This window comes from Pimephales promelas, chromosome 13, assembly GCF_988280905.1.
Source record: "Pimephales promelas chromosome 13, fPimPro1.hap1.1, whole genome shotgun sequence".
Taxonomy (NCBI): Eukaryota; Metazoa; Chordata; class Actinopteri; order Cypriniformes; family Leuciscidae; genus Pimephales; species Pimephales promelas.
The window spans coordinates 7,163,254-7,183,030 of NC_142781.1; the positions used below are offsets into that span (position 1 = coordinate 7,163,254).

The window sequence follows — 19,777 nt, forward strand, 5'->3', positions numbered from 1 at the left end:
GTAGAGTAATAAAAAATGTTTAGTCTGCCAACAAAAATAGCAGCTTTTTGCCATTTTAAGGACAGTGGGCAGTCTATCGTTTCAGTCGCTTTTGAACAAGCGTACGCTAAAAGAGGTCGGACTGTCTTCCAAGTTAAGTTTCCGTAGTGTAGTGGTTATCACGTTCGCTTTACACGCGAAAGGTCCTCAGTTCGAAACTGGGCGGAAACAAGTAAAGGGGTTTTTAATATACGTGCTGAAATTCGCAACAAAGTTTTTGGACTATTGAAATTAGGTGAGGGCAATTGTACCAAAGAGCTGTAGGCAGACTGCCATTCCGAATGAGCTCTTATCTGTTGTTTGTGGAATTTAAACAGCTTGTCACAATGCTTGCAGGAAAGATTATGGGATGGAGCCATTTTCGAAAAAGCACATATCTTACATAAGGAGGTTTCTGTAGTGTAGTGGTGATCACGTTCGCCTAACACGCGAAAGGGCCTCGGTTCGAAACCGAGCAGAAACAGCAATTGGCTTTTGGCAGAAAATTTAAACTGTTTGCCACAACAGGAGGGCTCAGCTCACTTTTCCTTTGTACACTTTTTAACAAGCCTGCACCAGAAGATTTCTGTCTGCACATAAAGGGCTTGTTTCCGTAGTGTAGTGGTTATCACGTTCGCCTCACACGCGAAAGGTCCCCAGTTCGAAACTGGGCGGAAACTGTGGATGGTCTTTGCTAACATTTTTCAGTGGTTTTCTGTTGAGCAGGTCAGAACACTTGCAGGGCGATTTGCGGTGTAAATTCTTTAGAAAAGGACTAAAACAAAACAAATGACCATTGAAGTTTCCTGTAGAGTAATAAAAAATGTTTAGTCTGCCAACAAAAATAGCAGCTTTTTGCCATTTTAAGGACAGTGGGCAGTCTATCGTTTCAGTCGCTTTTGAACAAGCGTACGCTAAAAGAGGTCGGAATGTCTTCCAAGATAAGTTTCCGTAGTGTAGTGGTTATCACGTTCGCCTCACACGCGAAAGGTCCCCAGTTCGAAACTGGGCGGAAACTGTGGATGGTCTTTGCTAACATTTTTCAGTGGTTTTCTGTTGAGCAGGTCAGAACACTTGCAGGGCGATTTGCGGTGTAAATTCTTTAGAAAAGGACTAAAACAAAACAAATGACCATTGAAGTTTCCTGTAGAGTAATAAAAAATGTTAAGTCTGCCAACAAAAATAGCAGCTTTTTGCCATTTTAAGGACAGTGGGCAGTCTATCGTTTCAGTCGCTTTTGAACAAGCGTACGCTAAAAGAGGTCGGACTGTCTTCCAAGTTAAATTTCCGTAGTGTAGTGGTTATCACGTTCGCTTTACACGTGAAAGGTCCTCAGTTCGAAACTGGGCGGAAACAATTAAAGGGGTTTTTAATATACGTGCTGAAATTCGCAACAAAGTTTTTGGACTATTGAAATTAGGTGAGGGCAATTGTACCAAAGATCTGTAGGCAGACTGCCATTCCGAATGAGCTCTTATCTGTTGTTTGTGGAATTTAAACAGCTTGTCACAATGCTTGCAGGAAAGATTATGGGATGGAGCCATTTTCAAAAAAGCACATGTCTTACATAAGGAGGTTTCTGTAGTGTAGTGGTGATCACGTTCGCCTAACACGCGAAAGGGCCTCGGTTCGAAACCGAGCAGAAACAGCAATTGGCTTTTGGCAGAAAATTTAAACTGTTTGCCACAACAGGAGGGCTCAGCTCACTTTTCCTTGGTACACTTTTTAACAAGCCTGCACCAGAAGATTTCTGTCTGCACCTGAAGGGCTTGTTTCCGTAGTGTAGTGGTTATCACGTTCGCCTCACACGTGAAAGGTCCCCAGTTCGAAACTGGGCGGAAACTGTGGATGGTCTTTGCTAACATTTTTTCAGTGGTTTTCTGTTGAGCGGGTCAGAACACTTGCAGGGCGATTTGTGGTGTAAATTCTTTAGAAAAGGACTAAAACAAAACAAATGACCATTGAAGTTTCCTGTAGAGTAATAAAAAATGTTTAGTCTGCCAACAAAAATAGCAGCTTTTTGCCATTTTAAGGACAGTGGGCAGTCTATCGTTTCAGTCGCTTTTGAACAAGCGTACGCTAAAAGAGGTCGGACTGTCTTCCAAGATAAGTTTCCGTAGTGTAGTGGTTATCACGTTCGCTTTACACGCGAAAGGTCCTCAGTTCGAAACTGGGCGGAAACAAGTAAAGGGGTTTTTAATATACGTGCTGAAATTCGCAACAAATTTTTTGGACTATTGAAATTAGGTGAGGGCAATTGTACCAAAGAGCTGTAGGCAGACTGCCATTCCGAATGAGCTCTTATCTGTTGTTTGTGGAATTTAAACAGCTTGTCACAATGCTTGCAGGAAAGATTATGGGATGGAGCCATTTTCGAAAAAGCACATATCTTACATAAGGAGGTTTCTGTAGTGTAGTGGTGATCACGTTCGCCTAACACGCGAAAGGGCCTCGGTTCGAAACCGAGCAGAAACAGCAATTGGCTTTTGGCAGAAAATTTAAACTGTTTGCCACAACAGGAGGGCTCAGCTCACTTTTCCTTTGTACACTTTTTAACAAGCCTGCACCAGAAGATTTCTGTCTGCACATAAAGGGCTTGTTTCCGTAGTGTAGTGGTTATCACGTTCGCCTCACACGCGAAAGGTCCCCAGTTCGAAACTGGGCGGAAACTGTGGATGGTCTTTGCTAACATTTTTCAGTGGTTTTCTGTTGAGCAGGTCAGAACACTTGCAGGGCGATTTGCGGTGTAAATTCTTTAGAAAAGGACTAAAACAAAACAAATGACTATTGAAGTTTCCTGTAGAGTAATAAAAAATGTTTAGTCTGCCAACAAAAATAGCAGCTTTTTGCCATTTTAAGGACAGTGGGCAGTCTATCGTTTCAGTCGCTTTTGAACAAGCGTACGCTAAAAGAGGTCGGACTGTCTTCCAAGATAAGTTTCCGTAGTGTAGTGGTTATCACGTTCGCTTTACACGCGAAAGGTCCTCAGTTCGAAACTGGGCGGAAACAAGTAAAGGGGTTTTTAATATACGTGCTGAAATTCGCAACAAAGTTTTTGGACTATTGAAATTAGGTGAGGGCAATTGTACCAAAGAGCTGTAGGCAGACTGCCATTCCGAATGAGCTCTTATCTGTTGTTTGTGGAATTTAAACAGCTTGTCACAATGCTTGCAGGAAAGATTATGGGATGGAGCCATTTTCGAAAAAGCACATGTCTTACATAAGGAGGTTTCTGTAGTGTAGTGGTGATCACGTTCGCCTAACACGCGAAAGGGCCTCGGTTCGAAACCGAGCAGACACAGCAATTGGCTTTTGGCAGAAAATTTAAACTGTTTGCCACAACAGGAGGGCTCAGCTCACTTTTCCTTGGTACACTTTTTAACAAGCCTGCACCAGAAGATTTATGTCTGCACCTAAAGGGCTTGTTTCCGTAGTGTAGTGGTTATCACGTTCGCCTCACACGTGAAAGGTCCCCAGTTCGAAACTGGGCGGAAACTGTGGATGGTCTTTGCTAACATTTTTTCAGTGGTTTTCTGTTGAGCGGGTCAGAACACTTGCAGGGCGATTTGTGGTGTAAATTCTTTAGAAAAGGACTAAAACAAAACAAATGACCATTGAAGTTTCCTGTAGAGTAATAAAAAATGTTTAGTCTGCCAACAAAAATAGCAGCTTTTTGCCATTTTAAGGACAGTGGGCAGTCTATCGTTTCAGTCGCTTTTGAACAAGCGTACGCTAAAAGAGGTCGGACTGTCTTCCAAGTTAAGTTTCCGTAGTGTAGTGGTTATCACGTTCGCTTTACACGCGAAAGGTCCTCAGTTCGAAACTGGGCGGAAACAAGTAAAGGGGTTTTTAATATACGTGCTGAAATTCGCAACAAAGTTTTTGGACTATTGAAATTAGGTGAGGGCAATTGTACCAAAGAGCTGTAGGCAGACTGCCATTCCGAATGAGCTCTTATCTGTTGTTTGTGGAATTTAAACAGCTTGTCACAATGCTTGCAGGAAAGATTATGGGATGGAGCCATTTTCGAAAAAGCACATATCTTACATAAGGAGGTTTCTGTAGTGTAGTGGTGATCACGTTCGCCTAACACGCGAAAGGGCCTCGGTTCGAAACCGAGCAGAAACAGCAATTGGCTTTTGGCAGAAAATTTAAACTGTTTGCCACAACAGGAGGGCTCAGCTCACTTTTCCTTGGTACACTTTTTAACAAGCCTGCACCAGAAGATTTCTGTCTGCACCTGAAGGGCTTGTTTCCGTAGTGTAGTGGTTATCACGTTCGCCTCACACGCGAAAGGTCCCCAGTTCGAAACTGGGCGGAAACTGTGGATGGTCTTTGCTAACATTTTTTCAGTGGTTTTCTGTTGAGCGGGTCAGAACACTTGCAGGGCGATTTGTGGTGTAAATTCTTTAGAAAAGGACTAAAACAAAACAAATGACCATTGAAGTTTCCTGTAGAGTAATAAAAAATGTTTAGTCTGCCAACAAAAATAGCAGCTTTTTGCCATTTTAAGGACAGTGGGCAGTCTATCGTTTCAGTCGCTTTTGAACAAGCGTACGCTAAAAGAGGTCGGACTGTCTTCCAAGATAAGTTTCCGTAGTGTAGTGGTTATCACGTTCGCTTTACACGCGAAAGGTCCTCAGTTCGAAACTGGGCGGAAACAAGTAAAGGGGTTTTTAATATACGTGCTGAAATTCGCAACAAATTTTTTGGACTATTGAAATTAGGTGAGGGCAATTGTACCAAAGAGCTGTAGGCAGACTGCCATTCCGAATGAGCTCTTATCTGTTGTTTGTGGAATTTAAACAGCTTGTCACAATGCTTGCAGGAAAGATTATGGGATGGAGCCATTTTCGAAAAAGCACATGTCTTACATAAGGAGGTTTCTGTAGTGTAGTGGTGATCACGTTCGCCTAACACGCGAAAGGGCCTCGGTTCGAAACCGAGCAGACTCAGCAATTGGCTTTTGGCAGAAAATTTAAACTGTTTGCCACAACAGGAGGGCTCAGCTCACTTTTCCTTGGTACACTTTTTAACAAGCCTGCACCAGAAGATTTATGTCTGCACCTAAAGGGCTTGTTTCCGTAGTGTAGTGGTTATCACGTTCGCCTCACACGTGAAAGGTCCCCAGTTCGAAACTGAGCGGAAACTGTGGATGGTCTTTGCTAACATTTTTTCAGTGGTTTTCTGTTGAGCGGGTCAGAACACTTGCAGGGCGATTTGTGGTGTAAATTCTTTAGAAAAGGACTAAAACAAAACAAATGACCATTGAAGTTTCCTGTAGAGTAATAAAAAATGTTTAGTCTGCCAACAAAAATAGCAGCTTTTTGCCATTTTAAGGACAGTGGGCAGTCTATCGTTTCAGTCGCTTTTGAACAAGCGTACGCTAAAAGAGGTCGGACTGTCTTCCAAGTTAAGTTTCCGTAGTGTAGTGGTTATCACGTTCGCTTTACACGCGAAAGGTCCTCAGTTCGAAACTGGGCGGAAACAAGTAAAGGGGTTTTTAATATACGTGCTGAAATTCGCAACAAAGTTTTTGGACTATTGAAATTAGGTGAGGGCAATTGTACCAAAGAGCTGTAGGCAGACTGCCATTCCGAATGAGCTCTTATCTGTTGTTTGTGGAATTTAAACAGCTTGTCACAATGCTTGCAGGAAAGATTATGGGATGGAGCCATTTTCGAAAAAGCACATATCTTACATAAGGAGGTTTCTGTAGTGTAGTGGTGATCACGTTTGCCTAACACGCGAAAGGGCCTCGGTTCGAAACCGAGCAGAAACAGCAATTGGCTTTTGGCAGAAAATTTAAACTGTTTGCCACAACAGGAGGGCTCAGCTCACTTTTCCTTGGTACACTTTTTAACAAGCCTGCACCAGAAGATTTCTGTCTGCACCTGAAGGGCTTGTTTCCGTAGTGTAGTGGTTATCACGTTCGCCTCACACGCGAAAGGTCCCCAGTTCGAAACTGGGCGGAAACTGTGGATGGTCTTTGCTAACATTTTTTCAGTGGTTTTCTGTTGAGCGGGTCAGAACACTTGCAGGGCGATTTGTGGTGTAAATTCTTTAGAAAAGGACTAAAACAAAACAAATGACCATTGAAGTTTCCTGTAGAGTAATAAAAAATGTTTAGTCTGCCAACAAAAATAGCAGCTTTTTGCCATTTTAAGGACAGTGGGCAGTCTATCGTTTCAGTCGCTTTTGAACAAGCGTACGCTAAAAGAGGTCGGACTGTCTTCCAAGATAAGTTTCCGTAGTGTAGTGGTTATCACGTTCGCTTTACACGCGAAAGGTCCTCAGTTCGATACTGGGCGGAAACAAGTAAAGGGGTTTTTAATATACGTGCTGAAATTCGCAACAAATTTTTTGGACTATTGAAATTAGGTGAGGGCAATTGTACCAAAGAGCTGTAGGCAGACTGCCATTCCGAATGAGCTCTCATCTGTTGTTTGTGGAATTTAAACAGCTTGTCACAATGCTTGCAGGAAAGATTATGGGATGGAGCCATTTTCGAAAAAGCACATGTCTTACATAAGGAGGTTTCTGTAGTGTAGTGGTGATCACGTTCGCCTAACACGCGAAAGGGCCTCGGTTCGAAACCGAGCAGAAACAGCAATTGGCTTTTGGCAGAAAATTTAAACTGTTTGCCACAACAGGAGGGCTCAGCGCACTTTTCCTTTGTACACTTTTTAACAAGCCTGCACCAGAAGATTTCTGTCTGCACATAAAGGGCTTGTTTCCGTAGTGTAGTGGTTATCACGTTCGCCTCACACGCGAAAGGTCCCCAGTTCGAAACTGGGCGGAAACTGTGGATGGTCTTTGCTAACATTTTTCAGTGGTTTTCTGTTGAGCAGGTCAGAACACTTGCAGGGCGATTTGCGGTGTAAATTCTTTAGAAAAGGACTAAAACAAAACAAATGACCATTGAAGTTTCCTGTAGAGTAATAAAAAAAAATGTTTAGTCTGCCAACAAAAATAGCAGCTTTTTGCCATTTTTAAGGACAGTGGGCAGTCTATCGTTTCAGTCGCTTTTGAACAAGCGTACGCTAAAAGAGGTCGGACTGTCTTCCAAGTTAAGTTTCCGTAGTGTAGTGGTTATCACGTTCGCTTTACACGCGAAAGGTCCTCAGTTCGAAACTGGGCGGAAACAAGTAAAGGGGTTTTTAATATACGTGCTGAAATTCGCAACAAAGTTTTTGGACTATTGAAATTAGGTGAGGGCAATTGTACCAAAGAGCTGTAGGCAGACTGCCATTCCGAATGAGCTCTTATCTGTTGTTTGTGGAATTTAAACAGCTTGTCACAATGCTTGCAGGAAAGATTATGGGATGGAGCCATTTTCGAAAAAGCACATATCTTACATAAGGAGGTTTCTGTAGTGTAGTGGTGATCACGTTCGCCTAACACGCGAAAGGGCCTCGGTTCGAAACCGAGCAGAAACAGCAATTGGCTTTTGGCAGAAAATTTAAACTGTTTGCCACAACAGGAGGGCTCAGCTCACTTTTCCTTGGTACACTTTTTAACAAGCCTGCACCAGAAGATTTCTGTCTGCACCTGAAGGGCTTGTTTCCGTAGTGTAGTGGTTATCACGTTCGCCTCACACGCGAAAGGTCCCCAGTTCGAAACTGGGCGGAAACTGTGGATGGTCTTTGCTAACATTTTTTCAGTGGTTTTCTGTTGAGCGGGTCAGAACACTTGCAGGGCGATTTGTGGTGTAAATTCTTTAGAAAAGGACTAAAACAAAACAAATGACCATTGAAGTTTCCTGTAGAGTAATAAAAAATGTTTAGTCTGCCAACAAAAATAGCAGCTTTTTGCCATTTTAAGGACAGTGGGCAGTCTATCGTTTCAGTCGCTTTTGAACAAGCGTACGCTAAAAGAGGTCGGACTGTCTTCCAAGATAAGTTTCCGTAGTGTAGTGGTTATCACGTTCGCTTTACACGCGAAAGGTCCTCAGTTCGATACTGGGCGGAAACAAGTAAAGGGGTTTTTAATATACGTGCTGAAATTCGCAACAAATTTTTTGGACTATTGAAATTAGGTGAGGGCAATTGTACCAAAGAGCTGTAGGCAGACTGCCATTCCGAATGAGCTCTTATCTGTTGTTTGTGGAATTTAAACAGCTTGTCACAATGCTTGCAGGAAAGATTATGGGATGGAGCCATTTTCGAAAAAGCACATGTCTTACATAAGGAGGTTTCTGTAGTGTAGTGGTGATCACGTTCGCCTAACACGCGAAAGGGCCTCGGTTCGAAACCGAGCAGAAACAGCAATTGGCTTTTGGCAGAAAATTTAAACTGTTTGCCACAACAGGAGGGCTCAGCGCACTTTTCCTTTGTACACTTTTTAACAAGCCTGCACCAGAAGATTTCTGTCTGCACATAAAGGGCTTGTTTCCGTAGTGTAGTGGTTATCACGTTCGCCTCACACGCGAAAGGTCCCCAGTTCGAAACTGGGCGGAAACTGTGGATGGTCTTTGCTAACATTTTTCAGTGGTTTTCTGTTGAGCAGGTCAGAACACTTGCAGGGCGATTTGCGGTGTAAATTCTTTAGAAAAGGACTAAAACAAAACAAATGACCATTGAAGTTTCCTGTAGAGTAATAAAAAAAAATGTTTAGTCTGCCAACAAAAATAGCAGCTTTTTGCCATTTTTAAGGACAGTGGGCAGTCTATCGTTTCAGTCGCTTTTGAACAAGCGTACGCTAAAAGAGGTCGGACTGTCTTCCAAGTTAAGTTTCCGTAGTGTAGTGGTTATCACGTTCGCTTTACACGCGAAAGGTCCTCAGTTCGAAACTGGGCGGAAACAAGTAAAGGGGTTTTTAATATACGTGCTGAAATTCGCAACAAAGTTTTTGGACTATTGAAATTAGGTGAGGGCAATTGTACCAAAGAGCTGTAGGCAGACTGCCATTCCGAATGAGCTCTTATCTGTTGTTTGTGGAATTTAAACAGCTTGTCACAATGCTTGCAGGAAAGATTATGGGATGGAGCCATTTTCGAAAAAGCACATATCTTACATAAGGAGGTTTCTGTAGTGTAGTGGTGATCACGTTCGCCTAACACGCGAAAGGGCCTCGGTTCGAAACCGAGCAGAAACAGCAATTGGCTTTTGGCAGAAAATTTAAACTGTTTGCCACAACAGGAGGGCTCAGCTCACTTTTCCTTGGTACACTTTTTAACAAGCCTGCACCAGAAGATTTCTGTCTGCACCTGAAGGGCTTGTTTCCGTAGTGTAGTGGTTATCACGTTCGCCTCACACGCGAAAGGTCCCCAGTTCGAAACTGGGCGGAAACTGTGGATGGTCTTTGCTAACATTTTTTCAGTGGTTTTCTGTTGAGCGGGTCAGAACACTTGCAGGGCGATTTGTGGTGTAAATTCTTTAGAAAAGGACTAAAACAAAACAAATGACCATTGAAGTTTCCTGTAGAGTAATAAAAAATGTTTAGTCTGCCAACAAAAATAGCAGCTTTTTGCCATTTTAAGGACAGTGGGCAGTCTATCGTTTCAGTCGCTTTTGAACAAGCGTACGCTAAAAGAGGTCGGACTGTCTTCCAAGATAAGTTTCCGTAGTGTAGTGGTTATCACGTTCGCTTTACACGCGAAAGGTCCTCAGTTCGAAACTGGGCGGAAACAAGTAAAGGGGTTTTTAATATACGTGCTGAAATTCGCAACAAAGTTTTTGGACTATTGAAATTAGGTGAGGGCAATTGTACCAAAGAGCTGTAGGCAGACTGCCATTCCGAATGAGCTCTTATCTGTTGTTTGTGGAATTTAAACAGCTTGTCACAATGCTTGCAGGAAAGATTATGGGATGGAGCCATTTTCAAAAAAGCACATATCTTACATAAGGAGGTTTCTGTAGTGTAGTGGTGATCACGTTCGCCTAACACGCGAAAGGGCCTCGGTTCGAAACCGAGCAGAAACAGCAGTTGGCTTTTGGCAGAAAATTTAAACTGTTTGCCACAACAGGAGGGCTCAGCTCACTTTTCCTTGGTACACTTTTTAACAAGCCTGCACCAGAAGATTTCTGTCTGCACCTGAAGGGCTTGTTTCCGTAGTGTAGTGGTTATCACGTTCGCCTCACACGCGAAAGGTCCCCAGTTCGAAACTGGGCGGAAACTGTGGATGGTCTTTGCTAACATTTTTTCAGTGGTTTTCTGTTGAGCGGGTCAGAACACTTGCAGGGCGATTTGTGGTGTAAATTCTTTAGAAAAGGACTAAAACAAAACAAATGACCATTGAAGTTTCCTGTAGAGTAATAAAAAATGTTTAGTCTGCCAACAAAAATAGCAGCTTTTTGCCATTTTAAGGACAGTGGGCAGTCTATCGTTTCAGTCGCTTTTGAACAAGCGTACGCTAAAAGAGGTCGGACTGTCTTCCAAGATAAGTTTCCGTAGTGTAGTGGTTATCACGTTTGCTTTACACGCGAAAGGTCCTCAGTTCGAAACTGGGCGGAAACAAGTAAAGGGGTTCTTAATATACGTGCTGAAATTCGCAACAAAGTTTTTGGACTATTGAAATTAGGTGAGGGCAATTGTACCAAAGAGCTGTAGGCAGACTGCCATTCCGAATGAGCTCTTATCTGTTGTTTGTGGAATTTAAACAGCTTGTCACAATGCTTGCAGGAAAGATTATGGGATGGAGCCATTTTCAAAAAAGCACATATCTTACATAAGGAGGTTTCTGTAGTGTAGTGGTGATCACGTTCGCCTAACACGCGAAAGGGCCTCGGTTCGAAACCGAGCAGAAACAGCAATTGGCTTTTGGCAGAAAATTTAAACTGTTTGCCACAACAGGAGGGCTCAGCTCACTTTTCCTTGGTACACTTTTTAACAAGCCTGCACCAGAAGATTTCTGTCTGCACGTGAAGGGCTTGTCCGTAGTGTAGTGGTTATCACGTTCGCCTCACACGCGAAAGGTCCCCAGTTCGAAACTGGGCGGAAACTGTGGATGGTCTTTGCTAACATTTTTCAGTGGTTTTCTGTTGAGCAGGTCAGAACACTTGCAGGGCGATTTGCGGTGTAAATTCTTTAGAAAAGGACTAAAACAAAACAAATGACCATTGAAGTTTCCTGTAGAGTAATAAAAAATGTTAAGTCTGCCAACAAAAATAGCAGCTTTTTGCCATTTTAAGGACAGTGGGCAGTCTATCGTTTCAGTCGCTTTTGAACAAGCGTACGCTAAAAGAGGTCGGACTGTCTTCCAAGTTAAATTTACGTAGTGTAGTGGTTATCACGTTCGCTTTACACGTGAAAGGTCCTCAGTTCGAAACTGGGCGGAAACAATTAAAGGGGTTTTTAATATACGTGCTGAAATTCGCAACAAAGTTTTTGGACTATTGAAATTAGGTGAGGGCAATTGTACCAAAGATCTGTAGGCAGACTGCCATTCCGAATGAGCTCTTATCTGTTGTTTGTGGAATTTAAACAGCTTGTCACAATGCTTGCAGGAAAGATTATGGGATGGAGCCATTTTCGAAAAAGCACATATCTTACATAAGGAGGTTTCTGTAGTGTAGTGGTGATCACGTTCGCCTAACACGCGAAAGGGCCTCGGTTCGAAACCGAGCAGAAACAGCAATTGGCTTTTGGCAGAAAATTTAAACTGTTTGCCACAACAGGAGGGCTCAGCTCACTTTTCCTTGGTACACTTTTTAACAAGCCTGCACCAGAAGATTTCTGTCTGCACCTGAAGGGCTTGTTTCCGTAGTGTAGTGGTTATCACGTTCGCCTCACACGCGAAAGGTCCCCAGTTCGAAACTGGGCGGAAACTGTGGATGGTCTTTGCTAACATTTTTTCAGTGGTTTTCTGTTGAGCGGGTCAGAACACTTGCAGGGCGATTTGTGGTGTAAATTCTTTAGAAAAGGACTAAAACAAAACAAATGACCATTGAAGTTTCCTGTAGAGTAATAAAAAATGTTTAGTCTGCCAACAAAAATAGCAGCTTTTTGCCATTTTAAGGACAGTGGGCAGTCTATCGTTTCAGTCGCTTTTGAACAAGCGTACGCTAAAAGAGGTCGGACTGTCTTCCAAGATAAGTTTCCGTAGTGTAGTGGTTATCACGTTCGCTTTACACGCGAAAGGTCCTCAGTTCGAAACTGGGCGGAAACAAGTAAAGGGGTTTTTAATATACGTGCTGAAATTCGCAACAAATTTTTTGGACTATTGAAATTAGGTGAGGGCAATTGTACCAAAGAGCTGTAGGCAGACTGCCATTCCGAATGAGCTCTTATCTGTTGTTTGTGGAATTTAAACAGCTTGTCACAATGCTTGCAGGAAAGATTATGGGATGGAGCCATTTTCGAAAAAGCACATGTCTTACATAAGGAGGTTTCTGTAGTGTAGTGGTGATCACGTTCGCCTAACACGCGAAAGGGCCTCGGTTCGAAACCGAGCAGAAACAGCAATTGGCTTTTGGCAGAAAATTTAAACTGTTTGCCACAACAGGAGGGCTCAGCGCACTTTTCCTTTGTACACTTTTTAACAAGCCTGCACCAGAAGATTTCTGTCTGCACATAAAGGGCTTGTTTCCGTAGTGTAGTGGTTATCACGTTCGCCTCACACGCGAAAGGTCCCCAGTTCGAAACTGGGCGGAAACTGTGGATGGTCTTTGCTAACATTTTTCAGTGGTTTTCTGTTGAGCAGGTCAGAACACTTGCAGGGCGATTTGCGGTGTAAATTCTTTAGAAAAGGACTAAAACAAAACAAATGACCATTGAAGTTTCCTGTAGAGTAATAAAAAATGTTTAGTCTGCCAACAAAAATAGCAGCTTTTTGCCATTTTAAGGACAGTGGGCAGTCTATCGTTTCAGTCGCTTTTGAACAAGCGTACGCTAAAAGAGGTCGGACTGTCTTCCAAGATAAGTTTCCGTAGTGTAGTGGTTATCACGTTTGCTTTACACGCGAAAGGTCCTCAGTTCGAAACTGGGCGGAAACAAGTAAAGGGGTTCTTAATATACGTGCTGAAATTCGCAACAAAGTTTTTGGACTATTGAAATTAGGTGAGGGCAATTGTACCAAAGAGCTGTAGGCAGACTGCCATTCCGAATGAGCTCTTATCTGTTGTTTGTGGAATTTAAACAGCTTGTCACAATGCTTGCAGGAAAGATTATGGGATGGAGCCATTTTCAAAAAAGCACATATCTTACATAAGGAGGTTTCTGTAGTGTAGTGGTGATCACGTTCGCCTAACACGCGAAAGGGCCTCGGTTCGAAACCGAGCAGAAACAGCAATTGGCTTTTGGCAGAAAATTTAAACTGTTTGCCACAACAGGAGGGCTCAGCTCACTTTTCCTTGGTACACTTTTTAACAAGCCTGCACCAGAAGATTTCTGTCTGCACGTGAAGGGCTTGTCCGTAGTGTAGTGGTTATCACGTTCGCCTCACACGCGAAAGGTCCCCAGTTCGAAACTGGGCGGAAACTGTGGATGGTCTTTGCTAACATTTTTCAGTGGTTTTCTGTTGAGCAGGTCAGAACACTTGCAGGGCGATTTGCGGTGTAAATTCTTTAGAAAAGGACTAAAACAAAACAAATGACCATTGAAGTTTCCTGTAGAGTAATAAAAAATGTTAAGTCTGCCAACAAAAATAGCAGCTTTTTGCCATTTTAAGGACAGTGGGCAGTCTATCGTTTCAGTCGCTTTTGAACAAGCGTACGCTAAAAGAGGTCGGACTGTCTTCCAAGTTAAATTTCCGTAGTGTAGTGTTTATCACGTTCGCTTTACACGTGAAAGGTCCTCAGTTCGAAACTGGGCGGAAACAAGTAAAGGGGTTTTTAATATACGTGCTGAAATTCGCAACAAAGTTTTTGGACTATTGAAATTAGGTGAGGGCAATTGGACCAAAGAGCTGTAGGCAGACTGCCATTCCGAATGAGCTCTTATCTGTTGTTTGTGGAATTTAAACAGCTTGTCACAATGCTTGCAGGAAAGATTATGGGATGGAGCCATTTTCGAAAAAGCACATGTGTTACATAAGGAGGTTTCTGTAGTGTAGTGGTGATCACGTTCGCCTAACACGCGAAAGGGCCTCGGTTCGAAACCGAGCAGAAACAGCAATTGGCTTTTGGCAGAAAATTTAAACTGTTTGCCACAACAGGAGGGCTCAGCTCACTTTTCCTTGGTACACTTTTTAACAAGCCTGCACCAGAAGATTTCTGTCTGCACCTGAAGGGCTTGTTTCCGTAGTGTAGTGGTTATCACGTTCGCCTCACACGTGAAAGGTCCCCAGTTCGAAACTGGGCGGAAACTGTGGATGGTCTTTGCTAACATTTTTTCAGTGGTTTTCTGTTGAGCGGGTCAGAACACTTGCAGGGCGATTTGTGGTGTAAATTCTTTAGAAAAGGACTAAAACAAAACAAATGACCATTGAAGTTTCCTGTAGAGTAATAAAAAATGTTTAGTCTGCCAACAAAAATAGCAGCTTTTTGCCATTTTAAGGACAGTGGGCAGTCTATCGTTTCAGTCGCTTTTGAACAAGCGTACGCTAAAAGAGGTCGGACTGTCTTCCAAGATAAGTTTCCGTAGTGTAGTGGTTATCACGTTCGCTTTACACGCGAAGGCCAGTCGCGCGTAGGTGTAGAGCGCTGCCAGCCAATAGGAACGCAGGAAATTTCAGGGAGGCGGGCCAGAAAAAATACACAAAATCATAGGTTCGAGTCCCGTCTCGACCACAAATATCATATATTGTATCTAGATTAAAAAATGATTACAAATTCATGTCAAGTACGATTTACATATAATAAACTAAATTTTTGCTGAAAATAGAATAAAACTTTTAAGATTTGTTTTTGTGTAGGATGTACGAAATGTCCAATTATCTCAATAAACATTTAAATTATAATAGGGTATAGTTCTCTTTTAATATAGAAAATATTTGAATGTGAATAATTGTAAAGAACATTTTGATAATGTTTTATATACCTTTATTTTATTTTTTTAGAGATTTTCACATTATATTTCTTTAACTATGCACAAAAATCCAATATATATATATGAAAAACAACCAGTAAACACCAAATAGTAAATTTATCATTTTATTTATAATACAATAATATACATATTATTATGTAAAACTGAAAAAGGTACTGTATTAAATACTTATAGATTAAAAAACAATAACATGAATAATAACAATAATAATAACAACATAAAGCTGGGGAAAAAACAAGATTTAAAAAAATAACAAATAATTATGTACAATGTTTAATTAACAGTTATTAATAGTGTTTACACATCTGACCAAGATAAAATAATGCAAGTCAATAAAATTAACTTTAAAAACACACCAAATTGCAATGCAAACAAGGACTAAACTGTTTGATTTTAATGGACAATGGAAAGAAATTTAACAATTTAAAATTATAGATTAAATAACAGCAATAATAATATGGTTGTGGAGAAAATGAAAAAAAAAAAACAAGAACATTTTTAAAAGTAAATAATTATGTACAGTGTTTAATAGTAACAATACTTAATATTTAGTGTTTTTTCAAATCTGAGCAAGATAAAATAATGCTAGTCAATAAATGAACTTACAATGCAATGCAATAAAATACAATACTTTTGTAATTTTAATGAACATCCATATATATATATATATATATATATATATATATATATATATATATACAGTGGTGTGAATAAGTGTTTGCATGGTTTTACTTCAGTTAGCCTAATAGCTGGTTTGATTTGCATTGAAAGATGATCTTATGGAAAGTACTACCCCATGCCAATCTCTAGGTGTGGTGGAAGGTGTGTGATGATGTGGGGATATTTTAATTCCAAAGGCCAAGGGAACTTTATCAGGATGCATATTATCCTGGATCCATGAAATAACTGGCTTTTAAAAATAAAAATCTGCCTGACTCTATGGGAATTTAACAATGACTTATGCACCCTGTATTTTAAGGAAAAACATTTATTTATTTATGATACATTATTCATTCACAAAGAAAATTTGTGTCCTTAAAGGTTGGAGTTTTCCACATTTTTCTAATTAAGGCATTAAGATCAATATCCAAAAGATTATTTTTATTCCTCTTTTTAGGCAACTTTAGCATGGGGGCAAACACTTATTCACATCACTATATATATATATTAAAAGTGCATTAATATGTATAATATTGTATATGCGTGAATAACACATTTAATACACGTGTGTAATGCACGTCTTTACTTTTGTGTTTAAGTAGCTGGGAACAGGGGTTTCAGTGAGTGCAGACAGCATTGGTGCAGGTGTAGAGGCTGATTGTTCTGCGTGAGATGGTGCAAAGCCTTCACCCTGTGATGAAGGCCTACACACAGGAGCCGATGTTGTTGGAGGAGCTGCAAGGAAAAGCACAGGGAGGAAATTAAAAACTGAATGTACATATGTATTTGATTGTCTTGACTACATTAAATGACTAATCATTATTTATTCTTTTATTCTATTTATTCTGTTATTTGTTCTAGTAATGCACATTCTGATAATGTTCAAATGCTTGTAAGTAAATAGTCAATTTTTTCCACAACAAATAACAGTTTAGCATGCATACAATTCATGAAGTGCACCCACCTTCACCACTGGTATATTCAAACCTTAACAGTAGTTAGAACAAAAGAACATGGAGGATAAGTATGTAATTGAATAAGCCTCCAAAATGGATGTGTAAAGTAACCTGTTGTAAATAAGACTGTGGATCCTGTGGCTGCAGATGAGCCTAAAAATTACGCATTATAATTTGAATGGTTTCTCTCCAGTATGTTCAATTTTTATTCCAATTTTATAAGAATTTGACATGGGTATATATAACACACATGACAAGATACTTGATTTACTTACTCAGCTGTGTGAGATATTTTGTTGGAGAAAAACTTTCCAGTTCTTCTTCCTCCTCCATTACTATAAAATAAATAAATAAAATAATATATAAAAATATATATGCAGAAATGTATGCATGTATATATAAAAAGTTAACAAGTTTAACTAATTAAAAATGTTAAATTGTACTATTAAATTGCACACATATATCTATTTGTTCATAATTTAAATGTAATATGTGTGTGTGATATTAATTACAATATAGGAGGACCAAACCTGCAGAAATTAAACATTAATAAGTAAAAAAAAAAAGATACATTTGATAATAGGAAAATAAATTAAGGAATAAATGACTTGATAAAATAAATATGATTTATTCTTATTTAAAATCATTTTTGTATTTTTTTCCCTTCCCTTTCTGCTTTTATTTATGTGTTAATTAATATTTATATTTGGTAAGCAAGACCAACCAACCTAATTATCATGCACATCAATAAATGAAATACTGTAAAAATAGATATAAAACTAAAGAAAGAAAATTTAAATAAATAAAGGTTAAAACAAATATATCTGGAAATAAAAACAAATTGGAATAAATAAATATATATATTAATATAATATATTAATAATATATAAATATACAGTATATATTATATAAAATAAATATATAATTAAATGAATGCATAAATAAATATAAGAATAAACTGAACAAAGAAATAAAATAATAAATAAATACAATTAAAACGAATACAAATACATTAAAACATAAAAGCAAAAAATGATATATTTGGGGGAAATTATACAAAAATATATTTGATTAAAATCTTATCATAATTATTTTATCAAGTCGTTTATTCCTTTATGTATTTTCCTATTATCACATTTAATTTTATTTATTTATTTATTTATTCATTCATTCATTTATTTATTTATTCATTCATTAATTTTTAACTGCAGGTTTGGTCCTCCATACTACTGCACATTACATCTTTCTGCAATGTTAACTTATATATTAAACATAGTTAGAGATTATGATGAAACATTCACCTTTACAAACAAAGATACTCTTATAAAATAGCTGTTTCTTATCGTCACAATCCATTCAACACGATAACAATACGATTACATGACAATATACATGCAATTTAAATGATAAAATATTTGAATAATAAAGTATATGCACTCACCTGAGTTAAAGTCTGTCTGCAGGTAGTTTAGACACTAACAAAACGAAACAAGTTTGCTGACAAGTCGGTAAACAAATATCTCTCCGGTAATAAAACGGGTAGACAGATGACGCTTCGCTTTTTAAATTCCCCGCCACGGAAAAGCGAAACAGCGCCGGGAAGTCTACGTGTGGCCAAAAGTAGATTGCATCCGTAGTGTTAAGCACTACCATAGAGAATGAATGGGAAAAGTTAAGGGAAGTTAAGCTTAACCATTTTCGGCTCCCGCGCGGAAGGTCCTCAGTTCGAAACTGGGCGGAAACAAGTAAAGGGGTTTTTAATATACGTGCTGAAATTCGCAACAAAGTTTTTGGACTATTGAAATTAGGTGAGGGCAATTGTACCAAAGAGCTGTAGGCAGACTGCCATTCCGAATGAGCTCTTATCTGTTGTTTGTGGAATTTAAACAGCTTGTCACAATGCTTGCAGGAAAGATTATGGGATGGAGCCATTTTCGAAAAAGCACATATCTTACATAAGGAGGTTTCTGTAGTGTAGTGGTGATCACGTTCGCCTAACACGCGAAAGGGCCTCGGTTCGAAACCGAGCAGAAACAGCAATTGGCTTTTGGCAGAAAATTTAAACTGTTTGCCACAACAGGAGGGCTCAGCTCACTTTTCCTTTGTACACTTTTTAACAAGCCTGCACCAGAAGATTTCTGTCTGCACATAAAGGGCTTGTTTCCGTAGTGTAGTGGTTATCACGTTCGCCTCACACGCGAAAGGTCCCCAGTTCGAAACTGGGTGGAAACTGTGGATGGTCTTTGCTAACATTTTTCAGTGGTTTTCTGTTGAGCAGGTCAGAACACTTGCAGGGCGATTTGCGGTGTAAATTCTTTAGAAAAGGACTAAAACAAAACAAATGACCATTGAAGTTTCCTGTAGAGTAATAAAAAATGTTTAGTCTGCCAACAAAAATAGCAGCTTTTTGCCATTTTAAGGACAGTGGGCAGTCTATCGTTTCAGTCGCTTTTGAACAAGCGTACGCTAAAAGAGGTCGGACTGTCTTCCAAGATAAGTTTCCGTAGTGTAGTGGTTATCACGTTCGCTTTACACGCGAAAGGTCCTCAGTTCGAAACTGGGCGGAAACAAGTAAAGGGGTTTTTAATATACGTGCTGAAATTCGCAACAAAGTTTTTGGACTATTGAAATTAGGTGAGGGCAATTGTACCAAAGAGCTGTAGGCAGACTGCCATTCCGAATGAGCTCTTATCTGTTGTTTGTGGAATTTAAACAGCTTGTCACAATGCTTGCAGGAAAGATTATGGGATGGAGCCATTTTCGAAAAAGCACATATCTTACATAAGGAGGTTTCTGTAGTGTAGTGGTGATCACGTTCGCCTAACACGCGAAAGGGCCTCGGTTCGAAACCGAGCAGAAACAGCAGTTGGCTTTTGGCAGAAAATTTAAACTGTTTGCCACAACAGGAGGGCTCAGCTCACTTTTCCTTTGTACACTTTTTAACAAGCCTGCACCAGAAGATTTCTGTCTGCACATAAAGGGCTTGTTTCCGTAGTGTAGTGGTTATCACGTTCGCCTCACACGCGAAAGGTCCCCAGTTCGAAACTGGGCGGAAACTGTGGATGGTCTTTGCTAACATTTTTCAGTGGTTTTCTGTTGAGCAGGTCAGAACACTTGCAGGGCGATTTGCGGTGTAAATTCTTTAGAAAAGGACTAAAACAAAACAAATGACCATTGAAGTTTCCTGTAGAGTAATAAAAAAAAATGTTTAGTCT

The 19,777-nt window shown here is 40.0% G+C and overlaps 44 non-coding genes across 44 annotated transcripts; all 44 read left to right on the forward strand.

Annotated features, from left to right (window-relative positions):
• Positions 1-137: 137 nt before the first annotated feature.
• On the forward strand, positions 138-210 carry trnav-uac (transfer RNA valine (anticodon UAC)). The gene has a single exon. It is a non-coding gene; the product is annotated as a tRNA-Val (tRNA).
• Positions 211-429: 219 nt separating this feature from the next.
• On the forward strand, positions 430-502 carry trnav-aac (transfer RNA valine (anticodon AAC)). Its single transcript has one exon. It is a non-coding gene; the product is annotated as a tRNA-Val (tRNA).
• Positions 503-625: 123 nt separating this feature from the next.
• On the forward strand, positions 626-698 carry trnav-cac (transfer RNA valine (anticodon CAC)). Its single transcript has one exon. It is a non-coding gene; the product is annotated as a tRNA-Val (tRNA).
• A 265-nt stretch (positions 699-963) lies between these two features.
• On the forward strand, positions 964-1,036 carry trnav-cac (transfer RNA valine (anticodon CAC)). Its single transcript has one exon. It is a non-coding gene; the product is annotated as a tRNA-Val (tRNA).
• Positions 1,037-1,593: 557 nt separating this feature from the next.
• On the forward strand, positions 1,594-1,666 carry trnav-aac (transfer RNA valine (anticodon AAC)). The gene has a single exon. It is a non-coding gene; the product is annotated as a tRNA-Val (tRNA).
• Positions 1,667-2,128: 462 nt separating this feature from the next.
• On the forward strand, positions 2,129-2,201 carry trnav-uac (transfer RNA valine (anticodon UAC)). Its single transcript has one exon. It is a non-coding gene; the product is annotated as a tRNA-Val (tRNA).
• A 219-nt stretch (positions 2,202-2,420) lies between these two features.
• trnav-aac (transfer RNA valine (anticodon AAC)) lies at positions 2,421-2,493 on the forward strand. The gene has a single exon. It is a non-coding gene; the product is annotated as a tRNA-Val (tRNA).
• A 123-nt stretch (positions 2,494-2,616) lies between these two features.
• On the forward strand, positions 2,617-2,689 carry trnav-cac (transfer RNA valine (anticodon CAC)). The gene has a single exon. It is a non-coding gene; the product is annotated as a tRNA-Val (tRNA).
• Positions 2,690-2,954: 265 nt separating this feature from the next.
• On the forward strand, positions 2,955-3,027 carry trnav-uac (transfer RNA valine (anticodon UAC)). Its single transcript has one exon. It is a non-coding gene; the product is annotated as a tRNA-Val (tRNA).
• Positions 3,028-3,781: 754 nt separating this feature from the next.
• Positions 3,782-3,854, forward strand: trnav-uac (transfer RNA valine (anticodon UAC)). The gene has a single exon. It is a non-coding gene; the product is annotated as a tRNA-Val (tRNA).
• A 219-nt stretch (positions 3,855-4,073) lies between these two features.
• trnav-aac (transfer RNA valine (anticodon AAC)) lies at positions 4,074-4,146 on the forward strand. The gene has a single exon. It is a non-coding gene; the product is annotated as a tRNA-Val (tRNA).
• Positions 4,147-4,269: 123 nt separating this feature from the next.
• trnav-cac (transfer RNA valine (anticodon CAC)) lies at positions 4,270-4,342 on the forward strand. Its single transcript has one exon. It is a non-coding gene; the product is annotated as a tRNA-Val (tRNA).
• A 266-nt stretch (positions 4,343-4,608) lies between these two features.
• trnav-uac (transfer RNA valine (anticodon UAC)) lies at positions 4,609-4,681 on the forward strand. The gene has a single exon. It is a non-coding gene; the product is annotated as a tRNA-Val (tRNA).
• A 754-nt stretch (positions 4,682-5,435) lies between these two features.
• trnav-uac (transfer RNA valine (anticodon UAC)) lies at positions 5,436-5,508 on the forward strand. Its single transcript has one exon. It is a non-coding gene; the product is annotated as a tRNA-Val (tRNA).
• A 415-nt stretch (positions 5,509-5,923) lies between these two features.
• Positions 5,924-5,996, forward strand: trnav-cac (transfer RNA valine (anticodon CAC)). Its single transcript has one exon. It is a non-coding gene; the product is annotated as a tRNA-Val (tRNA).
• A 266-nt stretch (positions 5,997-6,262) lies between these two features.
• Positions 6,263-6,335, forward strand: trnav-uac (transfer RNA valine (anticodon UAC)). Its single transcript has one exon. It is a non-coding gene; the product is annotated as a tRNA-Val (tRNA).
• Positions 6,336-6,554: 219 nt separating this feature from the next.
• On the forward strand, positions 6,555-6,627 carry trnav-aac (transfer RNA valine (anticodon AAC)). The gene has a single exon. It is a non-coding gene; the product is annotated as a tRNA-Val (tRNA).
• Positions 6,628-6,750: 123 nt separating this feature from the next.
• Positions 6,751-6,823, forward strand: trnav-cac (transfer RNA valine (anticodon CAC)). The gene has a single exon. It is a non-coding gene; the product is annotated as a tRNA-Val (tRNA).
• A 269-nt stretch (positions 6,824-7,092) lies between these two features.
• On the forward strand, positions 7,093-7,165 carry trnav-uac (transfer RNA valine (anticodon UAC)). Its single transcript has one exon. It is a non-coding gene; the product is annotated as a tRNA-Val (tRNA).
• Positions 7,166-7,384: 219 nt separating this feature from the next.
• Positions 7,385-7,457, forward strand: trnav-aac (transfer RNA valine (anticodon AAC)). The gene has a single exon. It is a non-coding gene; the product is annotated as a tRNA-Val (tRNA).
• A 123-nt stretch (positions 7,458-7,580) lies between these two features.
• trnav-cac (transfer RNA valine (anticodon CAC)) lies at positions 7,581-7,653 on the forward strand. The gene has a single exon. It is a non-coding gene; the product is annotated as a tRNA-Val (tRNA).
• Positions 7,654-7,919: 266 nt separating this feature from the next.
• On the forward strand, positions 7,920-7,992 carry trnav-uac (transfer RNA valine (anticodon UAC)). The gene has a single exon. It is a non-coding gene; the product is annotated as a tRNA-Val (tRNA).
• A 219-nt stretch (positions 7,993-8,211) lies between these two features.
• trnav-aac (transfer RNA valine (anticodon AAC)) lies at positions 8,212-8,284 on the forward strand. The gene has a single exon. It is a non-coding gene; the product is annotated as a tRNA-Val (tRNA).
• A 123-nt stretch (positions 8,285-8,407) lies between these two features.
• On the forward strand, positions 8,408-8,480 carry trnav-cac (transfer RNA valine (anticodon CAC)). The gene has a single exon. It is a non-coding gene; the product is annotated as a tRNA-Val (tRNA).
• Positions 8,481-8,749: 269 nt separating this feature from the next.
• Positions 8,750-8,822, forward strand: trnav-uac (transfer RNA valine (anticodon UAC)). The gene has a single exon. It is a non-coding gene; the product is annotated as a tRNA-Val (tRNA).
• Positions 8,823-9,041: 219 nt separating this feature from the next.
• Positions 9,042-9,114, forward strand: trnav-aac (transfer RNA valine (anticodon AAC)). The gene has a single exon. It is a non-coding gene; the product is annotated as a tRNA-Val (tRNA).
• A 123-nt stretch (positions 9,115-9,237) lies between these two features.
• Positions 9,238-9,310, forward strand: trnav-cac (transfer RNA valine (anticodon CAC)). The gene has a single exon. It is a non-coding gene; the product is annotated as a tRNA-Val (tRNA).
• Positions 9,311-9,576: 266 nt separating this feature from the next.
• trnav-uac (transfer RNA valine (anticodon UAC)) lies at positions 9,577-9,649 on the forward strand. Its single transcript has one exon. It is a non-coding gene; the product is annotated as a tRNA-Val (tRNA).
• Positions 9,650-9,868: 219 nt separating this feature from the next.
• Positions 9,869-9,941, forward strand: trnav-aac (transfer RNA valine (anticodon AAC)). Its single transcript has one exon. It is a non-coding gene; the product is annotated as a tRNA-Val (tRNA).
• Positions 9,942-10,064: 123 nt separating this feature from the next.
• Positions 10,065-10,137, forward strand: trnav-cac (transfer RNA valine (anticodon CAC)). The gene has a single exon. It is a non-coding gene; the product is annotated as a tRNA-Val (tRNA).
• A 266-nt stretch (positions 10,138-10,403) lies between these two features.
• On the forward strand, positions 10,404-10,476 carry trnav-uac (transfer RNA valine (anticodon UAC)). Its single transcript has one exon. It is a non-coding gene; the product is annotated as a tRNA-Val (tRNA).
• Positions 10,477-10,695: 219 nt separating this feature from the next.
• trnav-aac (transfer RNA valine (anticodon AAC)) lies at positions 10,696-10,768 on the forward strand. The gene has a single exon. It is a non-coding gene; the product is annotated as a tRNA-Val (tRNA).
• Positions 10,769-11,519: 751 nt separating this feature from the next.
• On the forward strand, positions 11,520-11,592 carry trnav-aac (transfer RNA valine (anticodon AAC)). The gene has a single exon. It is a non-coding gene; the product is annotated as a tRNA-Val (tRNA).
• A 123-nt stretch (positions 11,593-11,715) lies between these two features.
• trnav-cac (transfer RNA valine (anticodon CAC)) lies at positions 11,716-11,788 on the forward strand. Its single transcript has one exon. It is a non-coding gene; the product is annotated as a tRNA-Val (tRNA).
• A 266-nt stretch (positions 11,789-12,054) lies between these two features.
• On the forward strand, positions 12,055-12,127 carry trnav-uac (transfer RNA valine (anticodon UAC)). The gene has a single exon. It is a non-coding gene; the product is annotated as a tRNA-Val (tRNA).
• Positions 12,128-12,346: 219 nt separating this feature from the next.
• On the forward strand, positions 12,347-12,419 carry trnav-aac (transfer RNA valine (anticodon AAC)). The gene has a single exon. It is a non-coding gene; the product is annotated as a tRNA-Val (tRNA).
• A 123-nt stretch (positions 12,420-12,542) lies between these two features.
• On the forward strand, positions 12,543-12,615 carry trnav-cac (transfer RNA valine (anticodon CAC)). Its single transcript has one exon. It is a non-coding gene; the product is annotated as a tRNA-Val (tRNA).
• A 265-nt stretch (positions 12,616-12,880) lies between these two features.
• trnav-uac (transfer RNA valine (anticodon UAC)) lies at positions 12,881-12,953 on the forward strand. Its single transcript has one exon. It is a non-coding gene; the product is annotated as a tRNA-Val (tRNA).
• A 219-nt stretch (positions 12,954-13,172) lies between these two features.
• On the forward strand, positions 13,173-13,245 carry trnav-aac (transfer RNA valine (anticodon AAC)). The gene has a single exon. It is a non-coding gene; the product is annotated as a tRNA-Val (tRNA).
• A 751-nt stretch (positions 13,246-13,996) lies between these two features.
• trnav-aac (transfer RNA valine (anticodon AAC)) lies at positions 13,997-14,069 on the forward strand. Its single transcript has one exon. It is a non-coding gene; the product is annotated as a tRNA-Val (tRNA).
• Positions 14,070-18,525: 4,456 nt separating this feature from the next.
• trnav-aac (transfer RNA valine (anticodon AAC)) lies at positions 18,526-18,598 on the forward strand. The gene has a single exon. It is a non-coding gene; the product is annotated as a tRNA-Val (tRNA).
• A 461-nt stretch (positions 18,599-19,059) lies between these two features.
• On the forward strand, positions 19,060-19,132 carry trnav-uac (transfer RNA valine (anticodon UAC)). The gene has a single exon. It is a non-coding gene; the product is annotated as a tRNA-Val (tRNA).
• A 219-nt stretch (positions 19,133-19,351) lies between these two features.
• trnav-aac (transfer RNA valine (anticodon AAC)) lies at positions 19,352-19,424 on the forward strand. The gene has a single exon. It is a non-coding gene; the product is annotated as a tRNA-Val (tRNA).
• A 123-nt stretch (positions 19,425-19,547) lies between these two features.
• Positions 19,548-19,620, forward strand: trnav-cac (transfer RNA valine (anticodon CAC)). Its single transcript has one exon. It is a non-coding gene; the product is annotated as a tRNA-Val (tRNA).
• Positions 19,621-19,777: the final 157 nt, after the last annotated feature.